Genomic DNA, 9,776 nt, shown 5'->3' on the forward strand with positions numbered 1-9,776 from the left:
CGATTCTAATTTAGCAGGCACTTATTTCCATTGGTCAGTGCCCATGCCTTGTAAATATCAGTTATTAAAATATTTTAACTTGGGGCAGCCCAGGTGGCTAAACCTAGCGCCGCCTTCAGCCCAGGGCGTGATCCGAGTCCCGGGATCGAGTCCCACATTGGGCTCCCTCCATGGAGCCTGCTTCTCCCTCTGTGTCTCTGCCTCTCTCTCTCTCTCTCTCTCTCTCTCTCTCTGTGTGTCTGTGTGTCTCTCATGAATGAATAAATAAAATCTTAAAAAATATATTTTAACTTTACTTTGGATAATAACGCAAACTGGTAAATATTATAAGTAATTGCTATATGGAAAAACAGTGACACACACAAAAATAAGGTTAAGGGGTCAGAGGAAATGGTGAGAAGTAAAGTTTAGGGATAAGATACCCTGGGATTCCCAAGCAAGGAAGGTTAGCATATTTGGATGAAGATCTGGTTGTAGACAGAGGAATACAGTAATCAAAAGGCTAGTGCCTGGAATTACCTAGGTATATCTAGGTATAGCTCTCCCAACTATGTCAAGGATGTGGTTTAGAGCTGTGTTATCCAACAGGGTAGCCACTAGCCACAGGTGGCGACTGAGTACTTGAAAAGTAGTCTGAAAAAAAAAGAAAGAAATGTAGTCTGAATGGAGATGAAGTGAAAAATACATTCCAGATTTCAAAGACCTAATATGAAAAAAAGGAATGTAAAGCGTCTCAATAATTTTACTGATTACATGTTTACATAAAATATCTTCGATATATTGAAGTAAATAAAATTTTCTGAAAATCTATTTTACCCTTTCTAACGTTTTAAATGTGGCTACTAGAATATTTACAATTACACACGTGGCTCACATTTGTGGCTTGCATTCTACTTCCATTGGACAGTGTTAGTCCAAAGTGCTTGAAATAACAAGCTAAAGAGTTTAAACCCTCTAGGCAATGAAACACCACTGAAGGTTTTCAAACTTAAGTGCCTGTGGTAGACTTGGGGAGGGGGCAGGAAACATAAACAAGCACTGTTTCAGGACGATTAGTGTGGGGGCAATCTGTAGGGTCAAGACACTAGAGGCAGTTGTCAATGTCAAAAGGCTGGCAAATGTCAAAGGGTAAGCAGGCTCAGCCGGAAAATATACAAGGTCTTTAGAAGTTGTAGGCTGGGTAGAGGGAGGAAGAAGAAATAAAGAGCAGGGGTTGGTGAGCAAAGAAACAGCTGCAAGCAGTAGCCCCAGCCTGAACAACCAAGGTGCACTGCTCAGTGGACTTAGCAAGTCAGCCACAGTTTAGATCTACTGTGACTCAGTGGTAGGGGCTCCCAGGCAGAGGTACAATTCAGAAGGAGAACAGGATCAGTGTCCTCTTCAGCAATTTCAGATCTATTTCTGAAATAGACTACCAACAGTGAGATCAAGTCCCAGGGAAGGTAGGAAGTAGAAAGCAAGGCTACCAGAAACTACAAGAAAACAGTAAATTATAAAAGCAAAATCCAGATTCACAACACAGGCAACAAATATTTGCTGGGAGTTTATTGTACGCCTGATACTTGGCTCGGCTCTAGAGACACGGGAAACAAAACAGACATGGTCCTGAATCACAAATTGTGGTGAGAGCTATGAAAAAGGAAGAGGAGCTCTGAAAGACCTGAGGGTCTGACTGAGGGTGGTGGGCGGTCATAAAGGAAAGCATCTCTGATGAATTGGCAATTTAATCTGAACCCTGATGTTATGTGGGTGAAAATTAGGAAGCTGGGGAGGACCAGCCCAAGCCAGGAGAGTGGTCTGTACAAAAACCTTGAGCCTGCAAAAGGCTTGGTTGAAAAAATTTGAAAGTAAGACCAAGTAATTGGGACATCAGAAAGGGGGGTGGGGTGGGCCATAAAAGAGATGAGAGAAGGTTAGAGAGGCAAGCACAGGCCAGATCTTACAGAGCCTCAAAGGATGAAAAATAAAATCCCAGATGGGGGACGCCTGGGTGGCTCAGGTTGAGCATCTGCCTTTGCCTCGGGCGTGATCCCAGAGTCTCAGGATCGAGTCCCACATCAGGCTCCCTGCATGGAGCCTGCTTCTCTCTCTCTGCCTATGTCTCTGCCTCTTTCTGTGTCTCTCATGAATAAGTAAATTTAAAAAAAAATTCATATTTTTTTTACATATATATATAAAATCCTAGATGGACTTCAGGGCAATGGGAAGCCATAAGAGGTTCAGACCAGAGAAGCAGTCCAATCCCGATGGCGTTCTAAGTACTCCAATTACCTGTGCTCCGCTCAGACTACTGAATGGGAGCCAGCTCAGTAGCAAAGGGCAGGAGCCAATATCTATAGCTGAGCAGCAGGATTCCAGGTCTGGGATAAGAGTTTATTATAAGGCCCTCTGAGTGTTTCAGGGTTGCAAGAAAGGAGGACGGCATCACCAAAAAATACAGAAAAATCTGATGGAAGAGCTGGTTTAGGAGGCAAAGTTGAACAAAACTTTAAACACATTGAGTATGAAGCAACAGTGAAGAATTCCAGCAGGTAAATATTGATGTCATTTTAGAGTATGGAAGAAAGGTCAGACATGGATATGCAGGTTAGCAGATACAAAGGCGATAATTTGAAGTCCCAAAACTAACATTTTCCAGTAGACAGAGAAAAGTAAAACAACAAAAGAGGCCTAATTCTGACCCTTAGTGTTTATCTATCTCTGGGATAGAAGTTAGGATGAAGGGGAATCAAAAGGAATATGGTCTGAGGAAATTTTGGGGGGATTATGGAACTGGTCTGTATCCTGATAGTGGTGGTTACATGAATCTATGCACAAGGTAACTAACATTCATGTATACATACCAAGAGCTAATGTTACTGTTATTTTTTAAATAGTTTTTTTTTTTTTTTTTTTAAGGAGTGGAGGTAGTTAAAAGGACTACTGCAGGGAGACATAACAGGATAAATCCTGAAAAGATGCTCTGGGAATTTTAACCATTAGGTAATTGGCAACCTTGGAAAAAACCTCAGTGAGTATTAAGGTTGGGAGCCAAGCTGCAAAGGTTCAAAGAATAACTTGAGCACTGAAGGGAAGCAGTCAGTACAGCCTCCTCTTTTAGAATTCCCGGAGGTGAAAAGAAGAACAGAATGGCACACAGCTCAAACAGATAAGGAGAACTGGGAGATCTAGCAAACTGGCAGAGCCAACCTTCCACAAGTTGCTCCATTTCAGTATTCTTCTAGAGCATGCATTTTGCACATGAACTACTTTTTTTTTTTTTTTTTTAAGATTTTATTCATCTATTCACGAGAGACACACACACACAGAAAGAGGCAAAGACACAGGCAGAGGGAGAAGCAGGCTCCATTTAGGCAGCCTGACGTGTGACTCGATCCTGGAGACCCAAAGGCGGAGCTAAACCGCTGAGCCACCTGGGCTGTAAACTATTTACTTTCTTATTGTCCCATTAAACTAAAGCTGCTAAAACAAACCCAAAGTGATTACATTTTTAACACTGCTCCTTAGCTAACATTTACTGCACTCCTACTATGTACCAAGCACTATCCTAGATACAAAGGGAGTAACGCCTGGTCCCTGGAAGATCCAGAGCACAGGATTTCTCACAATAGCAAGGTACTGGAGTGGAGATTTGCACAAAGGGCTCTGAAAGCCTTGACCTTCTGAATCAAATGCATTTTTATTCATCTTTATAAAAATCAAATAGGGAAGAAATGGAAACAAAGCTTAGATGTAATTTTGTAAAAATGTTCTTAATTTCTAAAAATGAAGAATGAGTTTAACTTAACATTAAATTTTTTAAATTTTTTATTTATTTATTCATGACAGAGAGAGAGAGAGAGAGAGAGAGAGAGAGGCAGAGACACAGGCAGAGGGAGAAGCAGGCTCCATGCAGGGAGCCCAACGTGGGACTCCATCCCAGGTCACCAGGATCAGGCCCTGGGCTGAAGGCAGGCACTAAACCGCTGAGCCACCCAGGCTGCCCAACATTAAATTTTTAACTTAGGTATGGACAACTTCATCACCAGTGGCACTTCCTATTTCTTTTCCTTTCTACTTTTCAGTGTCCTTTCTACCTTTCTTCCTCTGGATAATTTAGGAGGCAAAATGGAATAAGCACAGGCTTTGAAAACAGACACACTTAAAACTAAACCTATCCCTTAAAATTACTAGCCATGAGGCTCTTAGAGGGTCTTTTTCTTATCCAGAAAACAGTAATGACACCTATGTGACAGGCTTCCGGTAAGGATTAGGAAAAAATACATAGAGGCTGGCATGTGAGATGCATGCAGTAAATGTCAGTTAACATTATTACTATCGTTTCAACAAATGGTATTGCTCTGACTTAAAACACTTTTAAGTGCTTCTATCTGAATGAAGAAAAAAAATATTTTTTCAAAGGCATGGCATTGATATGCTACCTCAGAAATGCAGCTTGGTAATTTCTTCTTCTTAAATCCTATCACAAACTATTCTGCTCAAATGCTGATGTTTGGGACAAGCACTCAGAGAAGGCCAAGAACCAAGAAAATATAAAGGCAGCATTATCATCATTGCTGTGTCTGTCCCAAGCGGGCCAAGCCAGTCTGATTTGTGTTCTGGATTCCTTAATGTAGGGACCTACTACATTCATATCCCTCTCACTACCTACCCACAGCGATACAGCACGCTGTAGAGGTGCAAACCAACGTGCTAAAAGTTCTGTCTTTAGAGAGGCATTTACATAACATTACCAAAACAATAAATATATTCTCAAAGCCAAGATCATTGATGCTTCTCCAAATCAACAGGAAGCTATGGTCCATTGAAAGTCCCCACAACTATGAAGGAAATAGCCTCTATTGTTAAACTTTCACAAAATGCTAAGATGCGAGATTTTTATACACCTTCTTTCTATACGCTTAACTCCTGGGGTGCGGGGAGGCAACCAATGACGTTTTATTCACTATGGAGAAATACCTCTCGCCAATTTTGTTGCATAATTTCGCTTAGACTGTAATACAAATGACCAACTTGAAATTCGTCTTATTCCTCGCACAATTTCTAGCATAGATGCTAAAGAGTAATAAAACAGCCAAAGGATCCACGAAGAAGCAAGGAATCTTGAGACCGAGGTCGGCACACTCTGCCTAGAGAACTGAGGATGGGCTGGTCCTTACTTAAGATGCCCAACAAGCAGCTACGGTTACGGGGCGACCTCGGCCACTTTGGGGTATCTGGCCCTCCGTGGGCTGACAAACCCACTGGTTTGGACCCAAGGGATGCCAACTCAGGGGGAGACAGGAAACACTCCTGGCGCCGGCTCGTCCCATTTCCTCGTGGAAAGCCTGGACAGCCTCTCGAAGGTGGCCACGCCGCAGGGCTCTGGGATGAGGGGCGCGACACCCCCTTCCCCGGCCCGGATTAATCAGGGGAACGCGTCCACGCTGCCACGCAGGTCCCGCGGTGCCGCGCAGGCAGCCACCGGGGCGCTCGGGGGCCTGACGCCTCCGTCTACCTGCCCCCCAGCCAGGCAGGGGGCCCGACGCGCCTCCGAGGGCCCCCCGCTCTCCGCCGCCACGGGGAGCCCCTCCCCGCCCTGGAGGCGCCCCCCCGCCCAGCGACGGGAAGCGAACCCGACTCGACCAGCCCACCCGGAAGCCCTCCCCCAGCTCACACCTGCCGGCGCGTGACGCCCAGAGCCGCGCGCGCCCGCCCGCCGGCCCCGCCATTCGGGGCGCCCCTGCCCTGCGCGCGGGACGTCGCCCGCGTCCCTCCCCGACCCGGGGTCAAACCCACCGCACGCCCGCCCCCACGGAGCGCGAGCTCCACGCCGCCGCCGCCGCCGCTGCCGCCGCCCCCGCCCCCGCCGGGGCCCGCGCGCGCTCCCGCCCCCTCCGGCCCTGTCCCCGCCGCGCGCGCTCACTCGCGAGGACACGCACACGCTGCGCCTCAGCTTGACAGGCCGGCCCGCGCCGCGCGCTCCCGCGGGCGTCCTCGCCCACCCGGCCGCCCCGCTCGGACTGGGCGGTGCGCGGGGGAGGGGAAGGGCGGCAGTGGCCGTCGGTCCTCACTCACCGCCGAGCCGCGCCGGCTCCGAGTGCGCGGCGTTCCGCTGTGAGGCGATGCGCTGCGATGCGCGCGGTCCCCGCTTCTCCGCAGGCTATGGAGGCGACGTAGTAGGGGGACTGAGGGGGCGCGGGGGGGTCACTCCCTCCCTCTTCACCTCCCAGAAACACGGGGACCCCAGAAACTAAAAACAAAATAAACAAACTTTCCCCTCCGCCTCCCTCCCCCAAAACCACAACACAAACACTCGGGGGCCCGCCCAGAGCCCCACTCCATTGGCCGCAGGGAGGATGCTTCCGGCTCTCACTGGCTGGCGCTTGTGCCCATCAAGCTGCTGTTCCGCCCCTCCGAGTCCTCGCCGCTGCCGTCGCCCCTCATTGGCCAAGCGCTTCCCGTTTGACGAGCTAGGATTGGCTGAGCCGCCTGCGCCAATCATTCGGGGACACACCCCCTCAGCATCCCAGAGGCCGCTTCCTTGGTCGCGGACCCGGAGAGGCGAAGGGGAAACTAGAGCATGATGGCGGCCGAGCTCACTTGGCGCAACCATCGTCTTTTTTCTTTTTTTAGCTCATGGGTGCCTCGCCCTCGCGCTGTCTCCCCTGAGCTCCTCTCTCCATCCAGTATTGCCTAATAACGGAATCTATACGCGCCGGCTCCTTGATTTATCCCCTTCGAAGTGCTGAGTGTGGGCTGGTTGTGCGTCATTGGACCGTCAGAACGTCAGTCCTTAGTCACATCTTCAAGCTATTGGCGGAACGGCCAGAAGCCCCGTCCAACAACAAGGACTGGTGCCATTGGTTCGACTCCACAGAGTTCTTTCCCGGTACCTTATTGGGCCGGGAGGCGCGTCAGTCAGACCTGGATGCTCCGTGCTCCGGGTAATTGTTTGCTTGGGAGTTTGGGGGACTCCGGTCGTTTGGCCCGCAGCTGACGATGATACTGACTGTCGTTTATTTTGTGCCTCCTTTGTGCCAACGACTGTCCTCAGTCCTTTACAGGGATTATCTGTTTGAACCTGTGGGTTTTACATTCTCTGAATTTTACAGATAGAAACGAAGGCTCTAAAGAGAATTAGGACACTTGCCCAAGGTCACCTAGATAGAAAGTAATTGGTGAACCTGGCACTGGTCTTAGGAGGCTGGTTCCAGAGCCTTCGCTCTTTTTCACTGGCGCCTCTCCCTTCGTCCCGCATCTTACCTGCCTGCCAACACAACGTCTTAAAAACGTTTCATTCCGAAAGCAAGTTCCCCCGTCAGTCTCTGGAGGTGACATTGTGGGAGACTAAAGTTACGGAGAGGTTGTTACTGCCGCCACCGCCTTCTCCCTGGCACCCGTTCCTCCCCACCCTAAAGTAAACCATCTTGGTGTTTCCCGACCAGAAGCCCATCTACTTCTGTGTTTATTTTCTCAGCTTTATAAATGAACATTTCTACCATCCTTGTGTGCCAAGCCTACCTCCTCAACCCTCCCTCATCTATCTTCCAGCTCCCTCTTTGGAGAGAGAGAGAGAGAGAGAGAGAGAGAGAGAGAGAGACTTCGAGAGCCAGAAACAAGGAGAAGGAGAGTTTAAAGAGAGATAAAGAATAAATTGCTTTAGAGATAAATAATTTATCACATGCAAATGGAACAGCCCTTCAGCTCCTGGGAAGCTTCCAGAGTGGCCCCTGATGCAGTGCAAGACGTGTGCTTCTGGCTCCTCGCCACTAGATTCTCTGTGGCAGCTTTCAGAGAAGTGAATCCAACATTCCAGCCAGGGGAGGGCAGGATGCTAAGGACCCACTGCCAAAGAGCCAGCCCCAGCCTCTGGGACTGAAATGATCTCCAGGAGCACAGCTCTGGACTCCAGCCCACATTCCGTCTCGGGTAATTAACATTTTACCATCCCAAATCCCCATCCCCTGTAGCTTCAGTAGGATCACCGCCCTTGTTTTACTTCCTGATCCAAGCTGTTGTGTAACCTCGTTGGCACTGCTTTAGTAATAAAACAACCACTGTAACACTGTAATGCTCAACACTGAACAGACTTTCAGCAGAGGAAGACAAGGCATTTCACAAACATCAATTAAGATTAAATGGCAGGTATTCCTAGGGTAACTGCCAGCAGAAGGACAGAAAAGAAAGATCATGAGTTAAATTCTAATTAAATGTCCTAAAGAACCTGAATCCTTATAACTACGGGCACATACCCCATACCAGCATTCCAATATGGGGCTTCTGAACCAGAAGACACTGTTCAGGATTCAAGACCTTCCTTATCTTCACATTGGTTCTTTGTAACTCTTTTAACCCATAAATCAGTGCTTGGTTTTATAGTTAATTGTTGGACACATCTGTGTGCCCCAACTTAGTTGTATGTTCCTTGAAAACAAATGGTTTCTGGGACACCTGGGTGTCTCAGTGGTTGAGTATCTGTCTTTGGTTCAGGGCATGATCCTTGGTCCAGAGATCGAAACCCACATCGGGGTCCCTGCAGGGAGCTTGTTTCTCCCTCTGCCTATGTCTCTGCCTCCCTCTCTCTCTCTGTCATGAATGAATAAATAAAATATTTTTTAAAAAAAGAAATGGTTTCTTTTTCATCTTTATATTGTTCTGATTATAAAGGTCCCCAAACAAATAATTATTCAGTAAATGTTTATTGAGTCTGTCAGCACTTTCCTAAGGTACAAGGGCTACACAGATGAATAAAACCTCTGACTTCAGGGACCTCCAGTCTGGTGGGGTTGGCCAAAAGGTAAAGATCATCACAGTGCAGATGGCTTGGAAGAACACAGGAAGAACATAGGACTCAAGCTTGGCAGGACAGAAATGGCTTCCCAGAAGTGACATCTACAAGGAGAACTAAGGGGTGAAATGCAGTTAGCTGGCCAAGAGGCTGATGACATGTGGTGACCTGTAATATTTGTTCTCTGTGGGCAGGGAGCAACAGAGGACTATCCAGGAATGGCCAAAGCCTGTTTTTCCTATAATCTTTGTGAGGGCCTTCACCTCATTGTATTTTCCCTCCCCAGGAGAAAACAGGAAGCTGGAAACCCTGTCGTGTTTGCCCACTTGAGAATAGGAAAATAATTTTCAAATAAGATTACTGTTTTTCCAATAATAAAAGTAACACCGAGTAAAGATTTCGGACAGTATAGAAAGTTTTAAAGTAGAGAATATAAGCTCTCCTAAATCCCTACTAGAGCCAACTCCTGTTAAAGAGAGTATCTTCCCAGACTCATGAATAGACCCACATGTGGATTTCTTCTTCCCACAAATAGTGGGGTGTGGTTTAACATGTGCACTCTGAGAGCTCTCATTGCTCAAAACTGCAGCTTTGGGTGGAACCTGTCCTCACTTTCTATACTTATGGGATGGAGGCCAATAAATCAACCAAATGTTTATTGTAGAAGATGATGGCTTCAAATTCCTGTTACAGCAAATGACAAATTACCACCGTTACAGGACTCTGGGGCTTGTTCAGGCTAGTGTAAAGTCAATGAATGGGGGCGGGGGAATCTGCTGTGCCCACTGCCTTAGGGCTTATGGGTATGCTTTGGTGGTTGCAGAGTCAATCTGTACCCTGAAAAGGCAGCCCAGGTCAAAGAAGAATGTGCTAAGGTGCTCTTCTTTGCTGTTTCTCGTTCCTTCTCTGCATGCTACTTGGGGAAAATATTTTTTGTTTGTTTGTTCCAACTCACCCAGCTTTGAGAGTAAAAAAGCTCGTTAAGCCCTGCACAATTGTATTTAGG

General features: G+C 47.4%; 1 protein-coding gene across 5 annotated transcripts in view; it reads right to left on the reverse strand.

Annotated features, from left to right (window-relative positions):
* Nucleotides 1-6,295, reverse strand: part of TNRC6B (trinucleotide repeat containing adaptor 6B) — a 243,814-nt gene extending 237,519 nt beyond the window's left edge. For 4 of the 5 annotated variants that reach the window (XM_049115268.1, XM_025459179.3, XM_049115257.1 and 1 more), the window contains exon 1: nucleotides 6,058-6,295. The gene's annotated coding sequence lies outside the window, so the exon portion shown is untranslated. Of the gene's footprint in view, nucleotides 1-5,921; nucleotides 6,011-6,057 lie in introns of those variants that run through there. The other variant, XM_049115258.1, reaches the window with a different exon arrangement.
* Nucleotides 6,296-9,776: the final 3,481 nt, after the last annotated feature.

Source organism: Canis lupus, chromosome 10 (genome assembly GCF_003254725.2).
Source record: "Canis lupus dingo isolate Sandy chromosome 10, ASM325472v2, whole genome shotgun sequence".
Classification (NCBI taxonomy): Eukaryota; Metazoa; Chordata; class Mammalia; order Carnivora; family Canidae; genus Canis; species Canis lupus.